The following is a 23790-nucleotide window of genomic DNA, read 5'->3' on the forward strand; positions in this document are numbered from 1 at the left end:
CTCACCATTGGATGTCTTAACGCTTAAACGTATATTTAGTTTTTCTAAAGGTTCGTTTAATTGACTACAAAATTTATAATCTATAAAACTTTATTTGCACCTGAATCAAATAAAACTCTAGCATAAACTTTATTAACTAAGAATGCACCGATGATGGTGTTCGGTATGTCCGCAACCTTCTTCGTGTCGAGTACAAAGACTCGAGCATTTCCTTTCTTTCCGTCATTCTTGGTGCCACTTCCTCCGACACCTCCCCCAGTTCCTCCTACCAAAGTATTCTTTTTAGGGAAATTGAAGCTAAGATGCCCCATTTCGTTGCAATTAAAGCAAGTATTACTTCCAATAATTTGCCGTTAAATGCCCTAGTCGTTTACATGAGTCACAAACTTTTTTGTTGAAGTAGAAACTTCATATCTACATCGCCCCAAATGACGTCTTTTGCAAGTCTTGCATAGAGGAATTGTTGGAGTAAATCCTCCCTTCTTTCTCTCCACTTGTTTACCCTTGAAGCGGGTATCCTTCCTTCCTTCACCATCTCCTTTCTTGTCTTCTCCTTGTTCCGAATCAAACCATTGATCTATAACCGACCAGTTCCATGGAGGAATCGGCGATCTGTGGTAAATGAGACCTCACCATGTCTCGTATTTCTCGTGGTAACCCCCAGATGTAACGGGTCACCTTACTTGGCTCGGGAGTAACTAATTGAGGCACCAACCTACAATACTATTGGAACTTAGTATTATAGTCTTTCATATTAGTCCCAACCACCTTGTGGTTTAGGAACTTGGTTTAGATTAAGTCTGTCTCATGCATTGGACAAAATTACTTCATCGCTAATTCTTTAAATTCTTCTCACGCTAACTGATACATGGGCTCCCTCCCTTTTGCCATAATAAGAGTGTTCCACCACTCTAATGCTTCACCTTTATACATTTGAGAAGTATACTGAATATTTTCCTTCTCAGTACACTTGTTGATTATCACGACCGATTCCATCTCTTCTAACCATCTTAAAGCAGCAATGGCGCCCTTGTCGCCATAAAATTCTTTTGGGCCGTAAGTCTTGAAATCTTTAAAAAGACAACCTTCGATCCTAAGTTTCTTTTTAAAGTTTCAGTTAAAGTTTAAAAAGACAACCTTCGATCCTAAATTTCTTTTTAAAGTTCCAGTTATAGTTGGCACCAGTATTTGATCCATGATCACTTTCCTCATATTGGTGAGTAGGATTAGGATGAGTCTTGGTTTTAATGGTTTTGTTGGTTTGTATAGTCTTGTGGGATAGTTTGGTTTCACTTTTGCGAATTGAACCATCCTTCATATCTTGAACTAGGGGGTTCATAGCTTGCGTTATCATTTCTTGCATTTTTAGTATTAGAATCTCGGGAATCTCTTGAGTAGGTTCGGTTCTAGCTTGATTGCTTCTTGCATTAGAAGCTTCTTGATTTTATGAAAGATTATATTGGTTCGACATCTGAAATTATAAAGAATGGATTTAGAACCAAAATTGTTTTTATTTATATACCGGTAGATGGAGTATCTTACAAACCGGAATATATTACAACAACTAGCATATTTTACAAACGACTATAACTACTAGTCCTATTGATAGAGTATATCACACGAACTGACACAAAAATAATCGATACAAACACAAATGGGCGGGATTCCTAATCTTTCATGTAATACTTGATCATCTTCTTCATTTTACTACATTTCTGTAGTAATTTACTTCCAACTTTTTTCTTCTTACCACCCTCAGTAGCAATCTTCTTCCTTAAGTCATCGGTTTCATGCAGGGCTCGATCAAGATGTTCCTCTTGTGATTGTGGCATAACATTCGGGTATCCATACTGTGGTGGTGGATCACGGTATCCCATTATAACGAGATCATAGTGATTTCTTGGATATGGTGGTGGGGGACTCTCTTCAAATGGTATGTTGTAAAAAACTTCAGCAGTTGCTTCTTGTTCCCTTATTTCATTGGGTTGTTACCCGATGGTAGGAACAATACCGGTGTATGGTGGAAAACCTATTGGAAACCCTTGAACACAAGGATCTTGAGAATTATATGCATAAGGCATAGGAAGCATGGGATGTTGGCAACCAATATTTGGTGGACATTCGCATTTTGGAGCATCCTGAATATGAGGGATTTCTTCCTCGGTACTTATTTCTTCCAAAATTTCTTCTTCAAAATCTTCCTCAAATTCTTCCTCCGTCCAAATCTTTGCATCATCTATGTTTTGATCCACTTGTATTTTCACCTTTTCTTGAGGTTGCATCACCCTCATCTTAGGTCTACTTGATGGACCTGCTATGGAATCATTGTTGGAATCTGTTCAGTTATAAGTTGGAGTTCCAAAACGGCACCTTAGTTGGTCAGAATGACATTGCATCCAACTGGACGTGTCTTGCTCGATTCTGTACTTAATTGGCTCGCCAGCTTTCATTTCTATTGAAGGATGATAATCCGAAATATCGGACGGATGATATTCAAGATTTGGTGGATCACTCAGGAGAAAAATTGGCATTTTCTCTGTGCCAGGAAAGTAGATGGGTTGACTTCCAAATGCAACTACGGGTATGATTGGACGACATTGACTAAAGAAATCGACGTAGTAATCGTCACTTTCGTCTTCCTTAGGATACACCGGTTCCGGGCAGTTTGCCTCCCTACGTTCCTTGGCAAAGGTATCCATGTACTTCTTGAAAGATATATATTTTAAACTTTAGAATGATAATGGATAGGAGATAATACCAACCTATCTTATCCCTATAATAAAATATTGAAATCTTATCCCTTGATCGAAGCTTAGTTACAATTAAATACCTAATTCGTTAAAATCGAGGGCTTTGATACCAACCTGTCACACCCTAACTTAGGGCCTAGGCGTGTGACCAATAGTTGGTGCATGTTTTGTAAATATATCAGAATTTAAGGTGGTAAAGAGAAAGCTCTGATTAAAATATTAATATATTCCAAAAGACGGGAATTTAACACCCATTAGTTTGTTACAAAACAGTTGAAGTTATAAACCATAATTTACATTATCTTAATATTAAAAATTCATGAGCAATCAGATCGCCCAACGGCTAAACTCCAACTTCAAAATCTACTCTTGGTTACCTGTAAAACAGTTTATAAAATACGTCAACAACACATGCTTTTGAACATGCTGATGCTAAAACATTTATGAAAACCTTTATTTCATACTCGAAACAATCAGAGACCCTCTAGACCGGTGTACCAATTATATCACATTCTATAGACTGGCTCAATGAGACGGGAACTTGTACCACGCGTGGAGGAGTATGCCTACCCTCTACCATATATGAGAGGACTCAAAGACACGTATAACTAGCACAATTGCCAACAGATACTAAAGTTTTAGGGATATATTATCCCATGTAAACTTTCTTTTCTGGGTAAATGACTCGATTAAAGAGTTTTAAAGTTGTGTGCGTATTCTCATTTGTTTTAATCAGCGCTTTCACTTATTTTGTTTTGAAGTTAACTCGGACCTATTGTATGAGAATAACCAGGTATAAATACTAGATCAATGATCTAGGTATAGACCTTTAGTCTATTTTCATATTCTTTACCTTGATAATTATTTCTTTATACTTGAACCTTTAGTCCAAAACATTTATTAATTAAACAATACGTTTCTTCTTCATGAAGAAACGTATATACTAAATTTCTTCTTTGTTAAGAAACATTACAAAATCTTTGTAATTATAAAGAAATAATATTTTATCTATACTCTTGTTTTATAAAGCTATATTTCACTTATTATCTTATCAAGGTATATACTATACTCCCAACTAGGGTCTAATCCATATATAATAAAATAATTGGGCAGTACTCCTACCTTGTATAGCTAGCTTATATGAAATTCCTAAGCTTGACGCGGGCATCACTTCCACTTGTCGGCGAGTAATCGAGAATACAAACAAACAAAGCTTCAATACTTGCTCGTACTTAGAGAAACGAATCGTCAGAACGTCATGATCAAGGAACAAATATCGAGACAATATGAGTGTGTAGTTTGATTTGGGATGCACAATGCAGAGCCCGACACCCCTATTTATAGAGTTGAAATTATGACCCATAGCGGTACGCGATGGGCTAAAAAAGGGATCCATCGCGTATCGCGATGGAACTTTGGTTGGGCCATCGCGTATCATGATGCCATCTACTAGGTCTGATTGGTCACCTAGTAGACCTGCCACGTGGTTGGACACGTGCCCACCATTACTTCGCCTATCACGATGACCCAAAAGGTTAGGTGATCGCATATCGCGATACCACCCATCTTGGGGGAAATGTGATGTACCCATCGCGTATCGCGATGGGTTATTCTTCTGACCTATTGCGTATCGCAATAGGTCTTCAAAACCATAATTTCCATTTTAGTCTTATAACTTTGATATCTTGTCACTTCTTGTTCTCGCTTTCACTTTCCAAAAATACTAAGGCGAATCTAAATCGGCTCACGGCGATGAAAAGTGCGCCATCAAAGCGTCATATTGCGCCCATCGCCCGAGCCTGTGCGCGTGCGTGTCAGGTGCTTTCCACCCTCCGCTATGACTACTGGTGCATGCATGGCATATAATAATATTACTTTGGAAACTCAACTCCTTATAAAAAGCTTCCAATTATTTCTTACTTTCCATGTGTGATTGACTTTATCTTCCTTATTTAAACCCATATGAATTAGTTTCCTTTTCTTCCTTCTTTTCATGTGCGATGGATTCCTATTTCCTTAACATGGAACGCTTCCATCTTTATAATCTATATATATCTCCGTATTTCTTTACCATATTTATTATTAAAATATTATTGGGTATTTTTATTTTCATAGTTGACATTTTTAACCGAAAATAAATATGGAATTTTTCGAGATGTTACACTAGCGGCACGAGCATTATTTGTTAGACATATTAGATAACCAGTTCCAATTCTCAAAGTCATGGGCGGACCTTTTTAAGGGGCGAGAGAGGTAGGAGTGTTCAAAGAAATCTCATCCAATCCGTATATCAAAAATCCGAAAATTCGAATTCAGAATCGGATTTTCTGATTCGGATATTGATTTTGAAAATTTTCTGATAGTTTGGATATCTAATGCTAGACTGTCGCTATCTAGTAAAAACAATTAATATTAGTTCCTATTCACCTAAGCAAGATAGGGTAACTAGGGTGTCGAACACAAGTAGTATATGGTCTGTGTAACCATGTAACTAATTTATAATATTATAAAGTAATGAATTTTAGTGCTGATCACACAAGCAAATAAGTTTGATTTTAATAATAATAAAGCAAATAGCAACTTTCAAATAATTCACAAAGACAAATCACACCCGGGTTTCAAGTAAGCAAATATACAGTAATCTCATGTTCACTTAACAGATAAATTGTCAAAGATCAAATCAGATTGACTAACTAGGCAAAACTCAAGCATCAACAATCGCTAACACACGGCACTGGTTATCAAACAGTCCCTGCCAATGTGACTCAACTAAGGGCAATTGTATGCTTCATCATATTTAAACTAGTCAAAACAACCCTATAATCAATTATTATAGCAATTGGCAAACTAATCGTTCCGATCGAAATAAACCTAAACCGACTGAGTGCACAGTAATACCAAACATCAATACTCAAAGATTAATCATAAACAATTACAAAATCATTCATTCTAAAACACTTGAGAAAACTGAAAAATACAAACTCTACATCCCGGGTATGGCTCGAAGGAGACTAGCCACTCATGGTGATGATTAGGTCTTCACTCGATGTTTGGTAGGACATCAAATAGGGTAAATGGATGAATGAATATGGCTTGACCTTTCTCTCTCGCGTAACCTCCTGCCGTCCAAATAATGATCACCTCATAATAATAATGATCCTCTCTCCCTCTGTGCGTTTTCTCTCTGGCTTCCAAAACCAAACCCTTACGTCACACCTTTCTTTAATGGGCCATAGCTATTAGATAAACATTTTAATCAAGTCCAGTTGACTTTTTATTTGAGCCCACTAAATGAATTGATATTTATTCATCCTTCCTGTAATGCAACGAGGGAAAAGAATAATATTTGACATCATAATTTTTACTCATAAAATTAGATACATGTCATAACAATTGGCTTCAAGTGTTATCTCGTAACATAATAATAATAACATTATTATTATTATTATTATTATTCAACCCCAAATCACGCGTCCATCGAACTCGATCTTCCCGAGACTCACAAGTGTGCTCGTAAATGTCTTCAATTAGTAACTTTAATGCTCATGACCTAAAACACAAATGCAAACTTGAAGTACCATTGTTCTAACGAAAAACTAATAAAAAGCTATACAATTAAAGCAATAATATACAAGATTTATACCCGACCATCACATCCCCACACTTTGCCCTCAAGGAAACTCTAAAGCAAACATCAACTCTATCATAGGTATGTATATTATCGCCATTAATACTAGTAAGGTGTAAGGTCATACCCAGTTTCCCAGACTGACACTTTCTAGATTGACATCCCACAAATAAGGTTAAGTGCTATAATAAAAACAATAGAGCCGCCCAGACTAGTGTACTTTGTTTCCGGTTAAGACACACATGCTCATACCCCTCATAATATAATATCCCTCCTCACGGTTTTATATCTGGACTAGCAAAAGATGTGCTATTATCACTCTGCTCTCAATACCCAATACGAACAACTGTCCATCCATAAACTGCTTTGACACAAATGCAAATCAAGAGGACTTAAAAAGGGTTGTAACGGGGCTAGGTGTAAGGGTATGGAAGGGAAAATTTTAAGTAGATCAACCGATCCGACCCAGCTTATTACAAAACAACTAAATAACCAATAATAACAAAAACACTGATTTCATCTTTCTTTCTTTTTTTTTTCAAACACAAACGAACTACTTATTACATAGCTGAATATAAACAGACATCTTTTTGGTTTTTTTAAGCATAATAAACGTGATGCTTAATACTGGACAAATACAAATACAAAAACAAATATAGATACAAAGAATCCTATTAAGCCAGATCGTCTCATAATATAATATCGAGGTTAATCGAATGAAAGAATAGGTCCAAGAAAATGTTTTCTAAGGGAACCAACCCCCCCGCCCCTCTCATTACCCACGCTCATATGTATAATGTATGAGGCCCAACCCCAGCACCCACACTCATCCAGACCATGCTTAACCTAATTGCCTCTATCACTTTTTCATTTATGCCAACTACGATCCCGATCCATGAAATAACCAAATCACTCTCGATGAAAGCACTCAAATGAAATGTGTGTACTATATATTATATATGTATCATATATATGTGGTCAAACTTACACACGCACCGGAGGAATTAGGTTGCCGATATAACCATGTGTACCTATCCCCATGACTCGTTATCCCCACCTAAACGACCCTATTTTCAACTTTTCGTTATGAAAACATTTGTGAGTAAGACTATCGAGAAGCTGACAAACCAACCAAGACCAGAAACCTATACTTGGCATTAATGGAAATAATTAACAGTTAACAGCTTTGGTTTCCGAACACTCTTCGAGGTACTATCGAGTTAAAATTTTCAAATTTCCCTCATCCCCGCACTTGAGGTTTACATTTTCCTCAATGTTAAAATATTTAAGCAATTAATGAACATTTGAGGGACGTGGTTAAAACTGACTTTTTGACTGTTAAGCAATTTAAAAAAAACTCGGGGCTCAAATGTGATGGCTCTACTAGAAATTATACAATTACACTTTTAACATTTAAACTAATAAAAACAAAATAAATTATGAAATTGAAATCACCTGATATCAATGAGACTGGAAAAGGACCAGTCGGCTCGCGAACTCTCATAAACACTCGTATACTCTCGTCTCGACCAAGTACCAAACTGACAACCGAATCTGCAAAATCTCGAGACGTGTAGAAGCAAGCTTCTCATAAGTGTAAGACATAGGTCTTTTACGAGTTATGAAAATGATTTTCTGATAAATTTTATTAAATCAATTACCGAGCCGAATTAAGTCGTTTCATAATAAATTTTGTTAAACAAGTTAAAACGTTAAAGACCTAACTCACTTTCGTAGGAATCACGATAGCATTTAGCGTATGCAACAAGCCCTTTAAACCTCCCGGTAGCCCGGGAGGACGAGTGGGGTCTCGTGAGGGTTTATAGTGAACAACACCCACAAAGTTCGGTTACAACATAATATACACGAACCTGGAAACACATGTAATTGACCATCAAGTGTCTTCATAAACTGGTGAGGTTACAATGAAACTCACCGATTCCTTACCCATGTTATAAATATCCTCCATCTCCAAGTATGGCTTCAACCTATAGCCATTCACCACTTTCCTTACGTGGTCATCAAAATCTTCAATATCGTATTGCCCGTGATTTCTAACTCGAACAATCAAATACGGACCCATCCACTTACTTTTGAGTTTACCCGGAAAAAGCTTTATCCTCGTGTTGTAGAGCCAAACTCTTTGACCAACTTCAAAATTCTTCAACCGGATTTTAGCATCATGAAATTTCTTCATCTTTGCCTTGTAAGCGGACGCACAATCGTATGCCTCGTCTCTCAACTCCTCAATCCCTCACAAAGCCAACTTCCTCACCTTCCCTGCATCATCATAATCCATATTAACCTGTTTAGTAACCCAAAACGCTCTTTGTGAAATTTCAACCGGTAAATGGCAATCCTTTCCATACACAAGTCTATAAGGAGTGGTTCCAATTGGCGTTTTATATGCGGTTTCGTAGGCCCATAAAGCATCGGTCAACTTGGTTGACCAATCCTTTCGGTCCGCCCGAACGGTTTTTCTAGTAAAATCTGTTTAATTTGCCTATTGGAAACCTCCACTTGTCTACTCGTTTGTGGATGTTAAGGAGTTGCAATCCTATGATCAACACCATTTCGTTTAAGAAATTTCCCGAATTTGAAGTTCTAAAAGTGAGATCCCCCATCACATATGATGGTTTGGGGGACTCCAAATCTAGAAAATATGTTACTTTGAACAAAATTGCAAACGACTATGTGATCATTCGTCCTAGTGGCTATTGCCTCAACCCATTTAGACATATAGTCAACGGCCACTAGGATGTACAAATTACCGTGCGAATTCGGGAACGGGCCCATTAAATCGATCCCCCAAACATCAAAAATGTCAACAACTAGGATCGGGTTCAAGGGCATCTCGTCCCTCTTAGAAATGCTCCCGAGATGTTGACACTTTAAACAGTGTGTCGCGAACTCGTGAGCATCCTTAAACACCGATGGCCAAAAGAAACCACTCGTTAAAACTTTTCTTCGGTTTTCTGGCCACTAAAATGACCACCACACGCAGACGAATGTGCGTGTTCCAACACTGATCTGACATCCTCCTCGGGTATGCATCGTCTGATCATCTGATCTACACCAATCTTGAACAAGTCTGGATCGTCCCAAATGTATTGTTTAGCTTGGGACATCAATTGTTTCTTCTTTCTCCTTTGCCAATGCTCCGGTAAGTCACCAGAAACTTTAAAATTAACAATATGATCAAACCAAGGATTTTGTGAGACTGCCAAGATGTGCTCGTCCGGGAAAGACTCGTTAATGGGCCCGTCTGTCTTCCCATCTTTCACAATAATCCGGGACAAGTGATCTGCAACAAAATTTTCACTCCCTTTCTTGTCCTAAATCTCTAGATCAAAATCCTGCAGCAGCAAAACCCATCTAATGAGCCTCGGTTTTGCATCCTCTTATCCATGAGGTACCTAACTGCAGAGTGGTCAGATAAATGATTGTTTTACATCCCCAAATATATGACCTGAATTTATCAAGAGCATATACTACTACTAGTAACTCTTTCTCGGTTTTTGTGTAATTCAATTGAGCATCCAAGAGAGTTTTACTTGCATAGTATATGGCAACGGGGTTTCTTGTAAACCCGTTGTCCCAAAACATCCCCGACTGGATAATCACTTGCATCACACATTATTTCAAAAGGTAAACTCCAATCGGGTGATTGCAAGAACGGGGCTTCAACCAACTTCAACTTTAAAGTGTCAAAGGCCTTAGCACATTTATCATTAAAGTCAAATGGGGCATCCTTAAGTAATAAATTACCTAAGGTTTTGTAATATAACTAAAACCCTTAATAAACCGTCTGTAAAAACCCGGCATGCCCAAAAAATGATCTGATGCCTTTGACATTCGTAGGATGGGGTAAGGTGGAAATAACTTGAACCTTATCTCGGTCCACCTCAATCCCACGACTCGAAACAACATGGCCCAAAACAATCCCCTCTTGGACCATGAAGTGGCTCTTTTCCCAACTAAGAACCAAATTCATTTCAACACATCTTTTCAAAACTCTTTCGAGTTGATTTAAACATGACTCAAAAGATGTGCCGAAATTCGAAAAATCATCCATGAAAATTTCCAAAGACTCCCCCACCATATCTGAAAAGATACTCATATTGCACCTTTGAAAGGTGCAGGGGGCGTTACATAGCCCGAATGGCATTCTCCTAAACGCGAATGTGCCACACGGGCATGTAAACGTGGTCTTCTCCTGATCTTCAGGATGAATAGCCATCTGGTTATACCCGGAATAACCGTCTAAAAAGCAATAAAATATCTGACTAGATAGCTTTTCAACAATTTGATCGATAAACAGAAGCGGAAAGTGATCTTTCGATGTTTCCGCGTTCAGTTTTTGATAATCAATACAAATGCGCCACCCGGTTACCGGCCGGGTGGCTACCTCATTACCTGAGTCGTCCTTGACGACTTGGATACCTGCCTTTTTCGGTACTGTCTTAGTCGGGCTCACCTACGTGCTTTCTGAGATAGCAAAAATAATCCCAGCGTCCAACCATTTCAGCACTTCCTTCTTCACCACTTCCCTCATATTCAGGTTCAACCTCCGCTGAGCATCGTGTGCGGGTTTGACAGCCGGATCTATTAAAATTTTGTGCATCACAATTGAGGAACTGATTCCCTTTCAAATCTGCTATCGTCCACCCGATTGCTTCCTTGTTTGCAACCAACACCGCCATCAAAGCATTTTCCTGTTCAAAAGATAAGTTAGAAGCTATAATAACAAGCAAAGTATTATTCTTACCAAGAAGAGCATATTTTAAATGCTTTGGGAGCTCTTTCACTCGACTTTCTATGCTTCCAACATAGATGGTTTCAACCCGGTATCAATCTTCTCGGGTGGTGCTTCCACCTGAACTGACCATGGTGGGCGGTCTCCTCGCACAGCTGCGATCTCCATATGTTTCTCCTCCTCTTCCAGCAACTTGTCTGATTCCACCTATAACCTGTTAAACAAAAAACACGTCTCCGTTCTGCCATCCGTACTGACGATAGATTCGTATAGGGGGATGCACTCATCAATGACATCGGCCATGAAGCACTCTTGATTGACCGGAGAATTATCTCCACGTGTGAAAACATTAATCCTCAACTTACGGTTACCGAATGCCATGTCAACAATATCATTTCTACAATTAATGTTGGCATTTGCGGTGGCCAAAAATAGTCTACCGAGGATAACCGTAGGTTGTTTGGTCCTTTCACCCGAAACATAATCGAGGACCAAAAAGTCAACTGGAAAATAAAAGTCTTCCACCTTAACAATAACATCAGTCAATACTCCTCGGGGAAGTTTCGGTGTCTGGTCAGCCAGGACAACCGTGGTAGCGGCTGCCCGAAGCGGACTAAAGTCATACTGATCGTATAGACTTCCCGGGAGAATACTGATACTAGCTCCAAGATCTAGAAGCGCCCGAGTCATTTTAAAATCGCCCACTTGAATGGGTATAATGGGCGTTCCCGGATATTGTAGCTTGGGTGGAAGAGCACCCGAAAGAATTGCCCTCACGTTATCGGTAAAATCACTCTGTTTAGGAATCTTATGACTCCTTTTCGGTGTGCACAACTCTTTCAGATACTTAGCATAGGCGGGAATTTGTTTTATGACATCTAAAAGAGGAATATTAATTTTCACTTGTTTAAACGTTTCCCATAATTCCTCTTGTTGTGGGCCTTTTTTTGATGCCATCTTCGTCTTCAATGGCGCCAACAAAGAATCGGGATAGGGGACGGTTTTCACCTTCTCCTTAGAATTGTTGGTGTCATCCTTCAAAAATGGCTTGTTAATTTTAGTTTCACTTTCATTAGGTTCATTTAATTTAACCAGTTCCGGCTCGTCATCACTGAAGAGATTTTCATCAATCTCTTCCACCACCCCTCAACCAGTGGTGGTGGAATCCCAACCTTGTTATCATACTTTTTACCATTACATAAAATACTTACATGGTTAACGTGCTTTTTCGAACTCGAGCTGTAGTGGTTCGGGTTGACCGTGGTGTCACTCAGGAGTGGGCCCGCGTTCTTCTGTCACTTTTCCACATCTGCTGCGAGCTGACCAATCTTCTCCAACATCGTTTCTGAAGATTTATCTCGCAACTCGAACTGTTGTTTCGTTTCAGCCTTGTGATCAGTCACGACTTTCAACAACGCATCCAACTTTGAGTGCACCGACTCATCCGAATTTCCCAAAGACCCTTTCTGTTGGTCCTGATTACCCGAAGAATTTCCACCTCAATTCTGGTTATACGAACCTTGCTGCTGCTGATAACCGCCTTGGCGGTAATTACCCTACGACCTGTTCTGGCTCGTTCCCTGAAAGTTCGGGTTCAACTATATAGACGCGTTCCTGTAAAGAAAGTTCGGGTGATTCCTCAGGCCGGGGTGATAAGTGTTTGAATTGAACCCTTAGCCCTTGGAATCCCCGTAAGCATAAATAACCTCTTCGGTATCATCCTCCTCTTCATCATAAAACTCAGGGCAATTTTCTGCTTTATGCCCAAGTTCACCACAATCAACACAAACCGGGAATTTAACTCAACTTTCCCGACTTCTTTCTTCTTACCCTTTCTTAACCCAGCCAGTTCACGTTCTAACTCAGCAATTCTTTCAGATTCACTCGTGACTGACTTAACTGACCTGGAGGAAGTACCACGTATTCGTCTCTCGGTTGCTGCTTCTCCCTTTGAATCTTCACACATAAATTCCAAAAACTCCTAATCATCCACTTCAGGCTGATTCAGTAGCTGCCCATTACACGAGGCCTTTAGATGCTTTCAGTCCTCGTATGTCAAAACATCAACAAAGCACTTTACCAGTTCCCATAGTTCGATCTGGTGGTGTGGGCATTTTCTGATCATATCCTTATACCTGGTAAAAGCTTCATGGAATAATTCGCCCGATAACTGTGAAAAATTACGAATTTCCATTCGGGCCTCGCTCGTCTTCGACTGCGAATAATACTCCTTCGAAAATACTTGTTGCATCTCGGCCCAATTTCTGATACTGTTCGTCGGCAGCGAGTTAAACCAGAGTTTTGCTTTGTCTTTTAATGAAAACTGAAATAACCGCAACCGAACCTCGTCTTGATCAAAAGTACCATCACCAATAGACCCGCAAATAGCCGAAAATCGGTCAAGTGAGAATACGGGTCCTTCGAAGCCATCCCATGAAAATGGGAAACAATATTAATATATGATGGTCGGGACTTAAAAGTCTGTCGTCCTGGCACCGTTCCTGTGTAACCAACGGGGATGCTCCATCTGAGATAGCCGGTCTGAACCGACTGTTAACACCCTGAACCGGGGCTACATAATTCCTCCTTAGCCCCCTGCGGTTCACCACACCGCCCCGGTTAACCTGAATACCACGAACTCTTTCGGGCCATTCTGCCCGATTCACCCTATCTCGACCCTTTCCGTTTCTGTTAACTGCTTCAGCCCATCTTCGATTAACTAGCTCTTCTACCTCTTCATCCCAATTATCATCACCCACGTCTTCCGGCTCAACATCCTCGTTCTCAGGCTCAACTGCCCGATTTCCCCTAACCCACCGATCTACCTCGTTCTAAATCTCAAAATCCTCGTTCCCATTATTATTTTCCCCCTCTTCTTCATCTTCTGTCGGAATACTCGGTTGAACATCATTGATATTTATCAGAACACTGCGGTTGGGATTATTATTTGGAACTGAAGGTCCGGCTTGGTCAAAATTGAGGTTTAGGTATCGGTTTAGGTTTAGGTTTCGGTTTCGGGTTCTGGAAGCACGAGCTGAGTGATTTTGGTCATTTTGGGTATTGAAATTTGGTGGTGGAGGTATGTTATCTGGGTGAAACGTGTTATTTTGTGGGAGTGGGTCTTGGTGTTGGTTCTCGTTCTGGTTCTGGTTTCGTTCTGGTAATGGTTCTGGTTTTCATTTTGGTTATGGTTCTGATCTTCCATCTCTGAATTTCTGTTCTGAACTCGATTCTGCCGAGCAAACCTCTCAATTTCGGGCTCGAAAATTAACGGTGACTGTCTGCCCGAGTGGCGGGTGTGCATAAACCTGTTATCTGCACAAACAACACAACCCGCGTAAAATATAAAAAAAAATAAAATTTAAATGAATAACTGAAAACAAAAATTAAGACTAAAATTAAAATTAAACACAAATATCAATTAACACGAAAAAATCTAAGCGCACTAACTCCCCGGCAACGACGCCATTTTGATGCTAGACTGTCGCTATTTAGTCAAAAACAGTTAATATCAATTCCTATTCACCTAAGAAAGCTAGGGTAAGTAGGGTGTCGAATACAAGGAGTATGTGGTCAATGTTACCGTGTAACTAATTTATAATAATATGAAGAAATGAGTTTTAGTGCTGATCCTACAAGCAAATAAGTTTGATTTTAATAATAATAAAGCAAATAGCAACTTTCAAATAATTAACAAAGACAAATCACACCCGGGTTTCAAGTATGCAAATATACAGTAATCTCATGTTCACTTAACAGATAAATTGTCATAGATCAAATCAGATTGACTAACTAGGTAAACCTTAGACATCAACAATCGCTAACATACGGCACTGGTTATCAAACACTTCCTGCCAGTGTGACTCAACTAAGGGCAATTGTATGCTTCATCATATTTAAACTAGTTAAAACAACCCTATAAGCAATTATTATAGCAACTGGCAAACTAATCGTTCTGATCGAAATGAACGTAAATCGACTGAGTGCACAGTAATACCAAACATCAATACTCAAAGATTAATCATAAAAAATTACAAAATTATTCGTTCTAAAACACATGAGAAAACTGAAAAATACAAACTCTATATCCCGGGTATGACTAGACGGAGACTAGCCACTCATGGTGATGATTAGGTCTTCATTCGATGTTTGGTAGGACATCAAATAGGGTGAATGGATGAATGAATATGGCTTGACCTTTCTCTCTCGCGCAACCTCCTGCCGTCCAAATAATGATCACCTAATAATAATAATGATCCTCTCTCCCTCTGTGCGTTTTTTCTCCGGCGTCCAAAACCGAACCCTTACGTCACACCTTTCTTTAATGGGCCATAGCTATTAGATAAACATTTTAATCAAGTCCAATTGAAGCCCACTAAATGAATTGATATTTATTCATCCTTCTTGTATTAAAACAACAAGGGAAAAGAATAATATCTGACATCATAATTTTTACTCATAAAATTAGATACATGTCATAATAATTGGCTTCAAGTGTTATCTCGTAACATATTATTATTATTATTATTATTATTATTATTATTCAACCCCAAATCAAGCGTCCATCAAACCCGATCCTCCCGAGGCTCACAAGTGTGCTCGTAAATGTCTTCAATTAGTATCTTTAATGCCCATGAGACCAAACGCAAACTTGAAGTACCATTGTTCTAACGAAAAACTAATTAAAAGCTATACAATTAAAGCAAATGATATACAATATTTATACCCGACCATCAATATCTGAAGTATCCGAAATGTTTTTTTAATTATTAAATAATAAATATTATTTTTAAAATTCGGATAATTTTTGGATACTTCAGATAATTTTTTTGATATTTTGTATAATATACGGATAAGTTTCGGATATTACGGATAATTTTCGGATATTTCAGATAATTTTGATATAATTTTTATTTTTTCGGATATTTCCGATAGCCGGTTCACTCTCCGATCGGATATTCAAAATTGCGGATTCAGATAGTGAAATCCAATATCCGAAAGGCCCGGATACTCAAAGTTCAGATATCCGAAAGTCTAGATATCAGAATTTGAACACCTTATGAAGAAGGTGTCACCCTCCTTTTTTTTTCCGATAGAGATATAAATATAGTTAATTTACTTTGAATAATTTCTGTCTAAGAAACAAAAAAATTATAAGATACTTTAAATAAGTTTCGAGACCCACATATTTAAGTATGTTAGCTTTACCCCGAGATTATGAATTCAAGTACCACTACTGATCTAAGTACATAATTGCTATGATCTTTTTCCTAACAATACAAGTATACAACCAATGATAGGAAAAAATAGGTGAAAAGTTTTAAAATATGGTATAAAATTAAGTGTATACAAATAACTTTAATTTCACACAATAAGTCTTGTTGCAACTTGATTATCCTAAACTAATGAGAACCAGATAACCAGAATCTCTTTATCAAACACTAGCAACCATTACTGAACCATAAATAAAGTCACCATAATCAAATAACTAGTAATCAAAAGTACCTGTCAGTTGTAATAGAGTCAAACAGCCACCAATAGTGCTTTGAAACCTAACAGAAGCATTACCAACAAACCACCAATAGTGCTTTGTTTTTTTTCCCATATTGTTTGGTTTAATTAAACATAAACAAACTAATTGCTAAATTACTAGCTAATTTTCTATATTGTTTTGGTCCAATTAAACCTAAATAGACTAATTGCTATTATGCGCTTAGGCCCTAGAAAGATTGAGATAGTCACCCCTAGGATAAATGATATGACAAAGGAACAGATAAACTAGGAAGCACCCCAGGTTTGAAATAGTAAGCTATTGTCTTCAATTTAAAAATGAAAATTATATCTATCTATACTATTAAAACAAAACCATTCTCTCACATGTCAATTAATTAGAGTAATTAACTAAGATATCAACTAATAATATTATCATTTATAGAATTACTAACAAAGTTACAAATGTAACTTTAAATGTTGTATTAAATGAGTCTTTTAAATATTTATGAATTATAAAATTTTATGTATCATTATTTAATATATCAATCTATCCATAAGGTATGTTATTACGTTTATTATTAAATTTAATTATTTTTGTTGTATTTTATTAAATTGCAACAGTGATTTTAGGGATATCAAATCAGGGGCTGCCACATGAGTTCCTTTTTATAAGTATTCCCGATGTCACTTTATGTATTTACTAGCTTTTGAGCCCAAGTATTATATGAGATTTGTAAAATGAAAAAAGAATAATAAAGTCTATTACTTGAAATAAAGACACAAAATTAAAGGTGAAAATAAAATAAAATATATAGTACAAACAATAAGAAGTTTAGAATCTCAAATTTACAGTAATATGGAAAACCTAGAAACAAATTAAAAATTGCTATGATTTCGATGATGTTATGAGTTCGAAGAAGCAGTAAAAGCGGATTCAAACGATTTCATAACAATAATAAAAAAAATATTGCGATGAAAAGTTTTTTATATGATCCTATTTTTTTTGTTGAAATTGATTATATGATAAATATTTATGAATTAAAAAAACCAGAATTCATGGTTTCCAAAAAAGAAACTCAGAAATATATTTTTTCATCAAAAAACATAGGTATTAAATTGCTGTAAATGGTCATTAATGTGTGCTTAATATCTTGAAATATATTGAAAATGTTTTAACTCATGGGTTAAACAATTTTCGTCCATGACCGATGGATAGAATGGATTAGGGCATGAGAGATTTAAAGATTAGGAGAGAATTTTTATGCTAGGATTAAGTGTGGTTAGGACAACTAAGCATCAATATTTTTGTTTATTAGTAAAGTAAGATTAGATTTCTTTGAAACTATAGAGTCATACAAAATGTAAGTTGCTGCAGTGATAAAGTTGTTTTATTAGAATTTGTTGGTCCCAGTTTCGAACATGTCCTTGTCCGAATTTTAGTTGTTTTTTAAAGGTATATGTATATATTGATTTCATACTACATCAAGAAATGAAAAAATAAGGTGGTTCATTGATAAAGTTGTTGTGTTGCATTATGTTTCATGCGGGTTTAAACCTTGTGAGGGCCAATTTTTAGTTTTTTTTCTTTTTTATAAAATATAAGTGTTTCATTTGTATTGTTAGTTTTATAAGACACCAACGCAACGCGTCGATGTCAACCTCTAGCCATATATTAAAGCACATTGAATTGCTACGATAAGGTTTCCATCTATGCGCATTCAGTTCTTTCAATTATTAGTTACAACATATAGTCCCCCTGTGTTCTTTATTTTTTGTTTGCCACGTTTTTGGCCAGCCGTTGTCAGCTTGTATATATAAAACGAAACCTAATTTGCTATGATTAAAGAATATGCTTTTGTAATTTTTATACCTTGAGTTTATAGATTATTTTAGTTTACCACCCAAAGTTACTGTTATAAGAGTCTTTGAATTGCTTTATAAGCCCTTCAGAATTTTAAGTTGTTTTAAATTGAGTCATAAAACTTTATTTTGCTAAACTATGTTTGCTTTGCAATTTGACACCAAAGTTTAACATTTGTTTTTCTTCCCTCATAGATTTTTGTTATTATTCACATATATATGTTATTGACTTTTTTTTATAACGTTAGATATGATACTTGTTACGACATGTTTATATTTAAAGATATCACATGTTTAAACGAAGTTGTATTCGCAATAGAGTATCTTTTTTGTATCGTAAGCATACAGAGTGTCAGTGTCGTATCGATACCTTAATGAGTTGAACCGATACCGAGCAAATTTTTTTATATTTAGATATTTTTTTGTCGAATTGATAATCGTTAGGATGTGTTTGTTTATCCGTATTTTAATATTAGGGTCCATTACCAAGCTCCCCGCGGAACACGCGTCAAGTTTAAACGATGTGTTTCGCTTTAATATTCGGGTCTGTTGCCAAGCTTCTCACGCAACGCGCGTAAGAAACATCTAGTTAGAGGTTTATCTAAAATCTAAATCATAGTTCGAAACTCATGAACATGATTTTGATTCATACAAGGAGCATAGTATCAACAACGAAAAACTCTAACTATGCAAACACCTATAGATCAGGTATCTAACACAAAGAACGTGAAATTAAATATCTGTTTAGATCAAACGAAGAACCTGAATGCGTCCGATGAAGAAAAGTCTAGAATTAGGGTTAACTCAGTGAAATTGAATTATGTTTAGCAAATATAAGATCTGCCCGTTTTACACTTTGGGTCGAAATTGAAATGGGCCGAAAACTAAGTATGATTATTAACTACAAAGTGACAAGTGTCCATATTTTTATATTTTTTATTAGAATTAGAATATGAATCTATATACCAACTCATTTGACATATTTATATAAATGTGTAATATAAGTTGTATTCGTTTTAAATTGAATACATGTTCAGATTGATGGTCTTTACACATAAAAATATGTGGGTTATATATATTAAACTCATCTGTTGAGTCAAAGATTTGACCAAAGTGAGATATATGGAAGATTGGAATCTTCTCAACCTCCTCAGAATTAGCTAAGTATGGATCCGGGCACACCTTAGACTTTCGAGCAAGCTTTTACTTAGCCGGGTACAATATTTTGTTTATCGGACAAGGTTTACTTCAAGTAGTCTTCTTTAGTGGATATCCGAGCAAGGTTTGCAAATTACTGCATTTCCAGGCAAGGTTCACTAATCTATGTAAATCCGAGAAAGGTTCACTTTATCAAGCAAGTCTGTTCTTCATAGCCAAGTAAGGTTCTCTCCCGAGTAAGCTTTTGGCTAACCAAGTCCATGAAGCCAAGTGATTGGAAGACCAGACAAGGTATTCATTAATAATTGTGGTCTGAGCAAGCTTGATGTATAAATGGAATATCTCTAAGTAACATCGGGCAAGGTTCAACTCAAGCAAGAAACTGTACTCCCGAGTACACTTTGCTAATAAGTTATTTTATAGCAAAGAGTTGAAATGGACCATCAAAGAACAAGGTTGCTCGTAAGGGCTTGTCGGGCAAAGTCTGGCAAAGTCAAGAAGACTGAAGTCTACCCGGTGAGTATTTTACTTTGTAAAATACTCTTCAAGTAAAGTCTACCCGGAAACTGATCCCGAGCACACTTCTATGTTACCAAGTCTAAGGAAGGCAGAGCATATAGTCTAATCGGAGAAGTTTACTTATTCAGAGCCTACTCGGAAGACTTGTTTTACACTTAGAATGTTTTCTGATTATGTAATTTGAATATGTATGTACGTTTGGGGTTTCTAGAAGGAATGACAACTGTCCTAGGTTGGCAGGCCTATAAAAGGAATAATTAGGGCACGCCTCCACAGAAAACACACAACACACGGACTTAGGCAGACAGACACATTAATTAAGAAGAGAATATTGTGTGTGTGACGGCTGTCTTAGTACGGATAAACCTTCAAGAAACCCTAAATCGATTATCCACTATATATGATTGATATTATATAAATGGAAATCTTTTGAGTGAATCTTGTTGGTATTGATTACTATTGAATACTGTTTTAGCAACCGTATGTTTGTTATTGATTCCGCCCTTAACAAACAGATATCTTTCTAAATATAGCAACCCGTCATTAACTCCCTTGTCAACACATCAATCTGTGTGAGTTATGACATGATTAAGTAAGATCCAGCTGAAATCGAGGGACCTGACATCATCAACCCGATACTATTGACATTTCACTTTTTACCTTATGAAACATAATTTTCACTTTATAAATGAAGGGATAAAATGCATGTGGAAGTCATTCAACTATATATATAAACTAGTGTTTCCACCCCCGCGTTGCGTGGGGTTGTGAAACCATTTTGCACGGGGTTATGATCATCACTGCAGTGCAAGTTGTAAGGGTGGTAGTCATTATTTACAAAATAATGGTGTGTTCAGCCAAGTCACCATCTGCTATGAATTTACATCATTATAACTGAAAAGGTAGGTCCCAGCAGAGCCCAGTTGGACCCGCAAGACTCACCTTGAAGAGGAACGTCTGCGCAGAAACCAACTGGATCCGCAGGACCAACCATGCTCAGAGACGTGACGTCCTTACGCGCAGTACGCAAGCTGGTCCCGCAGGAAATGCCTCCCAATGGTGAAGGACTCCGCCTGTCCCCGCAGCCTCGGATACAAGCCATCAGGGAAGGCCACCCGCGCATCAAGGCTACACGCACAAGGTACTTAGCTCTCAATCACTCAGTGTCACCTGAAGGAATGAGCAAAGCCGGGAACAATCCCGCACAAGGGCGGGAGGGGGAATACTCCCGCCCAAATAAGCCAGTCCGTACGATACAGGAAGATCTTCTGTACTGTACCTGACGAGGTATGGGAAAAAGATCTGACTAAAGAGACGACAGCTTACTGACACAGTATGGCGAGCAGCATGCTCCTGTACTGTGTCACTATTAGCCGCTGCCTACTCACCAACTACCGCCATACCACGTGCGTAGCCGGCAGTTGGTGGAAAAGGAATAGTACACAGCAGGCCTGGTCACTATCAGCCGCTGCCTACCCACCCACTACCAGCAGGGCACGTGCGTAGGCCACTGTTGGTGGAACAGGAACACTGTTGCAGCCGGCCATACCTCCTTGGAAACCTACCTTCGGCTATAAATACCCCAAATGGTATGACCATCTGATCTTATCATATCTTATCTTATATCATCATATTATACCTGATATCTGCTCTAGCAATCTCTTAATATACACTTATATTTAAAGAGCAATCTAGTCTGATTCTCACGCCGGAGGGTGGTCACAAGGAGGAACCCCCCCTTCTCAGTGACAAGCTCACGGTGTCTGTTTTGCAGGTTATCAGAAGAACCATCTTCTCAGGGTCTAACCCATCGTGGGAAACATCTATCTAACCCCCAGGTTACCAGTAATCTGCCCGGGGTTCGGTTAGTGTTTCTTCATTGGCGCCATCCGTGCATAAAGCTAGAACTTTATTCTTCTCCAGTTTTTTCAAACTTCTAAGATGGTTAAAGAAACTCCGGTAACCACAACCCCAGCTACTGGGGGGAATACCGGCAACACAGTTTTTACAAACACTACCCCGGCTACCCAAGCCGGGGCAAGTGAAGTAAATTTTACGAACACTACCCCAGTTACCCAAGCTGGGGCAAGTGCAGTAAATAATCGCTCACTGGGAATCACCGATACCCAGTTAGAGAAACGAACAAGACTCCCCCGCCAAACACTCGACGAAGTTAAGGCATGGGCGGAGGCGCGTCAGAGGGAATTCCAGGCTGAGTTGGACGCACGCTTGCGTTCCGTCCAACAGGCTGACGAATTCGAAGATTACTTCGATGACTCGGAGGAATCCGACTCCGACGCGAACCCTCGCCATAGGGCAAAAGGGAAGCGTAAGGAAACGGATTCCCAACCGAGAAGGCATTTTGGACAAGCCTTCAAACCAAAAAGCACAGGAGGAAGTCCACGAGACTTCTCCAAAACATTCAGACCAAACGTTGCAAATGCGGGAACGTCCAAATTTGCAAGGGAGATTGCGGAAGCAATCGCCCCTAAAAGTGCCAAACAAATGTCCAGCATAGGCACATATGATGGTATATCTGATCCAGACGATCATTTGAACAGGTTCATAGCGGGGGCAACCGTCAGTAGTTGGACGGAACCTACGTGGTGTTACATGTTCCAAATGACGCTAGTGGGGGCTGCTAGAGCGTGGTTCGATCGTCTACCGGTCAACCACATCTACGACTGGGCTGACTTCCAACAGAAGTTTAGCCAACACTTCAGCCAGCAAAGAAAGTATACCGAGGAGCAATGGACAATCCTCAAGTGCATTCGAGAAAAAGATGAATCTTTGCTGGACTTCATCACTCGCTTCAACTCGAAGAAACTAAGTCTGGGTAACATTAGCGAAGATCTTGTTCGCGCTGCCTTTATTCAGGGCGCGAACGACCCAGAGCTCATCCGCACCTTAACGGGTAAAGATGGCATGCCATCCACATGGGATGCCATCATGACAGCAGCTAAACGCTTTGCGGAAACGGAGAAGCAACTGGGTAGAGATCTCCCACAGAGCACAAACCTCTACACCCAGAAAATAAGGGAAGACAACGTCCTTACCGCTCGATTAAACAAAAAGCGAAAGCTAGGCATTTGGCAGTCAATGGTCAACTTTGACACCTCATTCGGCTTGCAAAATCGGTTAGGCGGAAGAGATAATGTACAGTCAAACAAGAACTCCAGATGGACGCCGCTTACCAAAAGCGTCACCGAGATATTTGCCACCGAGGAGCTCCCATGGCCAAAGCCTCAAATAATCCGACATCGCCACAATGCTGATCGGAGCAAATACTGTGACTATCACAGGACAAAAGGCCACAACACCGAAGAATGCATAGACGTGAAGGACATGGTCGAAGCATTCGTCAGAGATGGGACGCTCGCGCATCTCGTGGCGCAATGAACGCTGAGCAGGCTGATGCGTGTAGAACCCCAGCTGGGGAAAACACGAGTAAAATTCCAGCTTCAATATGGAGACTACATGCTGCGTAAAGAACGAGATCCCGAACCAGGTGCGTATCGGCTCGATGGCACTCCCATCCCAACAACATGGAAGGGAGCTCATTTACACAGTTTGCATGTAAATCAATTCCAAATTTGTAAAGAAAAGGCCAAGTTGCCACTTCTAAT

The sequence above is a fragment of the Bidens hawaiensis genome, unplaced genomic scaffold (assembly GCF_021521415.1).
Source record: "Bidens hawaiensis isolate Kalapana, Puna unplaced genomic scaffold, B.hawaiensis_p1.1 tig00026629_1, whole genome shotgun sequence".
In the NCBI taxonomy this organism is placed as follows: Eukaryota; Viridiplantae; Streptophyta; class Magnoliopsida; order Asterales; family Asteraceae; genus Bidens; species Bidens hawaiensis.